Source organism: Rattus norvegicus, chromosome 14 (assembly GCF_036323735.1).
Source record: "Rattus norvegicus strain BN/NHsdMcwi chromosome 14, GRCr8, whole genome shotgun sequence".
NCBI lineage: Eukaryota > Metazoa > Chordata > Mammalia > Rodentia > Muridae > Rattus > Rattus norvegicus.
Genome location: NC_086032.1, coordinates 72,187,099 through 72,194,036, shown reverse-complemented (window position 1 = coordinate 72,194,036; position 6,938 = coordinate 72,187,099). Strand labels below are relative to the sequence as shown.

The 6,938-nt window shown below is 41.7% G+C and overlaps 1 long non-coding RNA gene across 1 annotated transcript in view; it reads right to left on the bottom strand.

Annotated features, from left to right (window-relative positions):
• Window positions 1–854: 854 nt before the first annotated feature.
• The window catches only part of LOC103693081 (uncharacterized), a 112,122-nt gene continuing 106,038 nt past the window's right edge, over window positions 855–6,938 (bottom strand). Inside the window, exon 4 of the long non-coding RNA XR_010057711.1 lies at window positions 855–6,938. This exon is cut by the window's right edge and continues 12,963 nt beyond it. This is a non-coding gene — a long non-coding RNA (uncharacterized LOC103693081).

Below are 6,938 nucleotides of genomic sequence, written 5' to 3'. Positions count from 1 at the left end.
CAGCAGTCTGAAAGATAGATTCTGACATCTGCTTGAATCAGGGTCCAGAGTCAACCCCAAACTGACATCTTTGCCTAGGTCCGTTCATCTCTTGCTTTCCTCCTCTTTTAATAGGTAAAAGTACAGAGAACTATCAATTTACTTAAGGATTTCTCTAAACAATCTTGCAGCTTCCCAGGTGAATAGTGCTTGCCCATAAGGTCACAGACTGAGAACTGGACATTTCCAAACACGCAGATGGCTCAAAGGTTCCCCTTTCAGAATAGTCACTAAAAGGCTGAACCCTTAGTGATAGCATCTGTCTGTCACTGGTTCCCAAAAGCTTAACTTATAACCCAAGGAACATTCAGAAAATGTAGGCTTGTCATCCCTCTCCTGTGGGTCCTAATAGAAGGATGGGTATCTGTCCTTAGAAATATTTAGTTGTATTAGTTAACTTGGGATTCTACAACAGAGTATCGCAGTGTGGGTGACTGATATGACAGAAATGTTGTTTTCTTGCTATTCCGGAGGTCCAGTGTCAGAGATCAAGACAGTGGCCAGCATGCAGGAGTGAGAGAGCATGGCCTTTGTCTCTCTCCCAGCAGCTGGTGACATCACACAATCCGGAGCATTCCTGACATTCTTTCTGCATCACCTTTATTTCTGACTGTATCTTCACAAGGCATACTCCTTGTCTGACTCTAAGTCTAAAGGTTTCCTTTTGGTATAGACATAGTCATATTGAATTACGGACAATCCTAATGACTCCTTTTTAACTGGGTCATCTGTATTTTCCAAGTAAATTCACATTTATTAGCACAGGGATTAGGACTTCAACCTGTCATCAACCACTATTTTTTTTTCTAGTGGTAGTGTGTGTGTGTGTGTGTGTGTGTGTGTGTGTGTGTGTGTGTGTGTGTATGATGGTCTGAAGATTGAGACCAGTGTACGGTAGGCAAGTACTCTGCCACTGAGTTAATCTCCTTTCTTCTTTGGGCCATTCATTTTTTCTTTTTTTTTTTTTTTTTTTTTCTGGAGCTGGGGACCGAACCCAGGGCCTTAAATCCCCAACCCCTGGGCCATTCATTTTTAAATAGGGGCATACTAAATTGTCCAGGCTGGCTTTGAACTTGCAATCTTCCCAACTCAGCCTTGTCCATAGGCAGGATTTCAGGCCTTGCTCTCACACCCTACTTCACCAGAATCTTAGAGATAGAAGTCAACCCACAGCTCCCAGGTCTAAGAACCTGCAGTACTGGTCAGAGCTTTTACAATAGAATGCACCCAGGATCTACCAGGGCATATCTTGTACCAGGGCACCACAGGTACTGTTTCGATGGTTTGTGGCACTGAGGTTTATCTGATAAACAGGAGAAGCTGCTGTTGTAAGTTCAGGAACCCTATTTTTAGGGCTTTTTTTTTTTCAAGATAAGAGCCTCACAAAAATCCAAAAGTGATTGCCAATCCAAAGAGAGGCTTTGCCACATCCTCAGTAATGAAAAGATTTACTTTTAATATTAGTTATTTTAATGTTATTCTCTATTTTTATTATTTTCTATAACTTATATTTAAGTTTTCATCCACATGCACAGGAAAATACTTACAAGGATAATTTGGTAGCCTTCACACCTGTCCACAGAGAGTAGACTGGTGGGAGGGTTTGTCGGCAGCTTTCTAAAGGCCAAGCTTTGCAAAACATTCCCATTATTATCTGCAGCCCTGGCCTGTTTAATCTTACATATTCAGGGTTATTTAGTTATCCTTCTGTTCCACTCCCACTCACTTCCCAACACTACCATCTGTCAGCCCAGGCCAGCCTAAGCCCAGCCTGGTGCAGCTGTCTCCCAGGAGGTGACCCCAGGCAAGTCACCTGTGAGGGCCTAGTCAGAGAGTAAACCTCAAGGCCCACTAAAGCCAGCTCACAGCCATGGAGCAGTGTAGTCTTCATAATGGAGCTTGTCCCCAGATGCCTTCGGGAAGAAGGTGTACCCTTCTCACACATGCCACCCAGCCTCCAGTGCAGGGGCCTTGACAATGGAGCAGGGGAAACCAGGCACAAAGATGACAGCTGCATAGAATGGCTAGGATAGAGACAGCCTTCCTTATCGCGTAGCCTCACTTATTTATAGATGCACTGGCTCTTGATGCGGCCTAGTTAAGGACGCCTTTCCATAAATACATAGAAACGGATGTTATTCTAGAACCTACTGATAATATACACAGCTGTAGAGGTTGTCACTGGATTAACAACCCCACCTTCCTTTCATCACCCCCTCCCCCACCCCAAAATAGCACAGAAAGTTAAAAGCTCGTGAGTTTTGTTTTTGATGTTTGCATACAAGAGAACAATTCTACTTATCAGAGGAACATGGTTTTCTGTTTTGTTTGGTTGTGCTTTGTTATTTTGAGAGCCAAAACATGATTTCTTAGGGAATAAGCAATTAGGAAGCAAGGTTACCCCTTCGCAAAGCAGAGTGTGGGTCTTTTACTTTTATCCTTCCCCGGGAGCATCTCTTTAACCCAAAAACAATTCTCGCCTTTTAGAGGCTGCACGTGGCAGTTCATTTCCTCACAAAATATGATCCGCCAAACAGGATTCCAACTCTTTCTGATCCACTCACTTCCAGAGCCGTGAATGAGCCACAGGCCCTAGCCCTTTGTTTCTCCCAGTTTGTTCCACAGACCCTTAATTCTATTATCTGACTGTAATTTGGCTCTCTGTCTCTCCAACATTCTTCCCTTTATTCTATCCCCTTTCTTTTTAATCGATTGATCCATCTGTAATTGGATTTTCTCGGGCTCTTACCAGCTATTAAAAGTAGCTCTGTGTGTGTGTGTGTGTGTGTGTGTGTGTGTGTGTGTGTGTGTGCGTGTGTGTGTGTGTGTGTGTGTGTGTGTGTGTGTGCTTTTTAACTAGGCCACACTTTCAGATGCCTTACAATCTTCTATCCTGCCTGGCATTTCCAAGTATGAATCCAATTCCCTGGGCCCTGGTAAGGCACCAGGGATCAGTGAATAGAATATAAACTTTAAAAGCAGATAGAACTGCAGTGTGTTTTGTTTCGTCTTGTTTAAGGCTGACATTTATTAAGCTTGCACTGTATGCCAGACTCTGCTCCAAGCACTTTATAAAGCATTACTAATCCTCACCACACCCTTTTAAGGTAAGCTTTGCTATTCCTCCATTTTACAAATGAGAGCATGATGCTTGAGGTGGTGTAGCGAGGGCATAAGGAACTTGACCAAGGCCCCGAAACGACAAAGAGGTGGTCAAGTGCTTGATCAAAGTTCAATTTTTCAAGTGTCACACTATTCGTTCAAATCTGTATGAGTTTGGGGAGGGTTTGCTAAATTACCTCTTGCATGTTTGGTGAATTAGTAAACACTAGTTTCCCTTGCAAGGTGAAGTCACAGTAGGGAATTTGCAGTGGTGTTGAGCACATGGTCTGCCCAAGTAGGAGGACATGGCTAGGCCATCCTTGTCCCTGAAGTGAGAAGTAAGCCAATGACTCTCAATAAGGCAGCTTGGGGAATACAGAACGAAGCAGAGTGGTTTCTTTGTGTAACGTTCACTAAGCCCCTACAGTATGTTTTAAAGGGACGGAAAAGGAAACCAGGCAAATCCAGAAAGAATCACTGTACAGATTGGGCTGTAGGCTCTCGGTGGTGCTTTAGCCATAATAGTTCCACTCTCCAGCCCTTCCTTTCCCTTAATGTAACAAGTCAGCATAGTTAATTACCAACCACTAGTCACCACTAACTACCAATGCTCTCCTGCAAAATGGCTCCCCACTTTCCCCTCACATGGACCAATTCTGCCAGAGCCATCAAGAACTACAAAGCGATTCTCAGCTTCCGTCCATATACAGTTCTTTAACCCTTAGCACAAAAGCATAAAGTGGATGCTCAGATTCCTATTGTACAGACGGGGAAACTGAGTCACATAATGCTTTCAAGACTTGACCAGGAGGCAGAATCAAGTTTCAACATACCCTCTGTCCACTGAAATCCAGACATCCCTGGTTCTTTCAAAGTGCAAGTATAGGGACTGAAAAGATGGGTAGGCAGGCTGCAGGAAGTGAGCAAAGCACTAGGAAGAAGAAACTTCTAGACACCAGATGGACCAACCATGGAATGCTTGTTGCTCAAGCATCACTTACACTGCATACAAACTCTGAGGCCACTAATTTTTTATTCATTTTTCTTTTATTGAAAATACATTTTTCTATGATATATTCTGATTACAGTTTCCCCTCCCTTCTTACTCCTAGTTTCTCCCACCTCCATCCATAGCCACACCCTTTCTGACTGTTGTTAGCAAACAGACAGGCATCTAAGGACTATAATAAGATAAGGTCAATCAAAACCAAACAAATTGGGATATGACAAAACAATCAAATAAGAAAAAGCATCATCCCAAAATGTACAAGAAGTCAAAATAGGTACAGAGACACATACACATCCCCCCACTCAGAAATCCCGTAAAAATCCCAAAAACCTGAAGCCAAAATATATACTCAAAAGACCAATAAGGTAAAAAAAGGGGGGGGGTAAAAATTTAAAAATTCAATAAATAAAATAAAAAATGTCCTGACATTATAAGAGAAAAAACCTCCAAAGACGACATCTTCTGCAGGTCATGTGGCCTACCCATAAGAATGATTTGTTTCACCAGGACTTGTGGGATATCAGAGAGATCAGGAAGCCTGTCTATACAGGCTGACTTAGGCCCTCTGCATGTTATGGTTGTACAGCTCCCTGTTCTTGTAGGATTCCTAACAGTGGGAGCACAGACTGTCTCTGCCTCTTTTGCCTGCTTCTGGAATCCTTTTCCTCCTACTGGGTTGCCTTGCCCATCCTTGATGTCACAATGTGTGCCTGGTTTTATTGTTCCTTGGTATGCCATATGTGGTTAATGTCCCTGGAAGGCCTTCTCTTTTCTGAGGGGAGGTGAAGGGCAGGGGGATCAGGGAGGGGGAAGTGGGAGGATGAGGCTGGGGGAGGGGAAAGAAGGGAAACTGCAGTCTGCTTGTAATATATGAGAGAAGAATAAATTTTAGAAATGAAAAACAAAAGAAACACCAATGTCAACAACAACAAACAAACAAAAACAAGCGAACAAAAATCATGTTTCTCCAGTGAGACTCCGTTGGAGAAAACTAATATTTCATTTGCAAGTGACTATTAATTGGAGATAGCTTCCAGGTTAAGGATGGGGGTGTGTACCCACTTTTCTTTTCAGTTCTAAGACCCCTGTGCATGCTGTCACAGTCTCTGTGAGTTTCTATGTGTGTCCGTGTTATATCTAGAAGGCTTTGAGTAAGAGAAGCATGCATCTATTGCTAGTGGAAGTGCAAACTTTTCCAGCCATTGTGGGAATCAGTGTGGCAGTTCCTCAGGAAGATGGAATTCATCTACCTCAAGATTCAGCTATATCAATCTTGGGCATATACTCAAAGGATGCTTGATCCCAGTACAGTAACTGTTTCTTGACCATGTTCACTGCTGCTCTGGCTATTCATGATAGGCAGAAACTGGAAACAACGTAGATATCCATCAGTGGATTAATGGCTAAAGAAAAGGTGCTACATTTATACAATGGAATACTGCTCAGTGGTGTAAAATGAAATCTTGTCATTTTGCAGGCAAATGGATGGAACTAGAAAACAAAATCATCTTGAGTGAGGTAACTCAGAACCAGGAAGACAAACATGGTATGTATTTGCTGGGTGCGGATGTTAGCTATTACGTCATTGATAAGCAAGCTACCGTCTACAGAAGCATGACGTTAAGTAGGGAATAATGAATCCCAGTTCTTAAACGATCCTGTGAACAACTGTGCAAAGCTGTTGATGAAATAACATATGTGAAATGCTTGTAGTAACATCTGGCTTCATATTCTGGTATGCTAAAATAATTATTACTGTCAAAAAAAGGGTTTAAATACTTCAACAACGTTTGGTTCTGTTCTTCTGAGACAGGGTCTCATTAAGGAACCCTGACTGGCCTAGAACTCACTGTTTAGACAAGGCCGTCCTTGACCTCACAGAACTCTGCCTGTCTCTGCCTCTCAAGTGCTCATTTTATGCAGGTGTTTAAATAAAGTTATCATATTCCTTTCTTTTTAGATTGAGATATTTTTGGAAATTTTTAATTAAAATAGTATTATGTCATGTTCCCCTTCCCTTTAGCCCCTCCCATGCCCTCCCACTATTAAGCTGATAGTGTTTTTCTTTAGTATTGCTAAGCAATAATTTAGTATTTATATATTTATGAATATATAAACATATATGTAGGCAATAATAATAATAATCAAAGATGTATTTTTAAATTCAAAGCTTCCAAAGAAATCTGGGAAACTCTAAGCAGAATTAGTCCCCACACTATTCAGAAAGGCACCAGGAACTGAGTGACTTGGATCATCAAGACCGGGTCAGGAATTTACCTCTGTTCTGAAAGTGCAGAGCAATATGATTTTGTAACTTCTAGAGTCAGGCAAAATCCACTGCCAACATTCAGAAAAGCAATTTTGTAATGGCCACATTCATTATCAATTAAGTCCTTTTGAATCTTTTTGACAGGAAATCCCCCAAAGAATGTGCAAAAATTCTACAGACTTAGAGATTTGTTTTAATTCTCGCTTTCCCTCAGGCTCAGGCCACGAGATCTAAAAAAATGTAACCCTCCTTGTGAAATGAAATGACATATGTGTATTAACTCTAGCATGACAAAAAACATAGTCCAGACAGGCATCAAGATGGACTCTTTTAATTCCAGTCCTTGATGGTAGCAGCAGGCAGAATAATGTGAGTTCAAGGACAGCCTTGCCTAAATAGTTAAGTTCTGGGCTACCCAAGGATACAAAGCGAAGCCCTGTCTCAAAAGAAAAAAACATTATAACCTTAACCTTGTGAGGAAAATAAAACATGAAATATACATGTTAATAAGAGAAATTT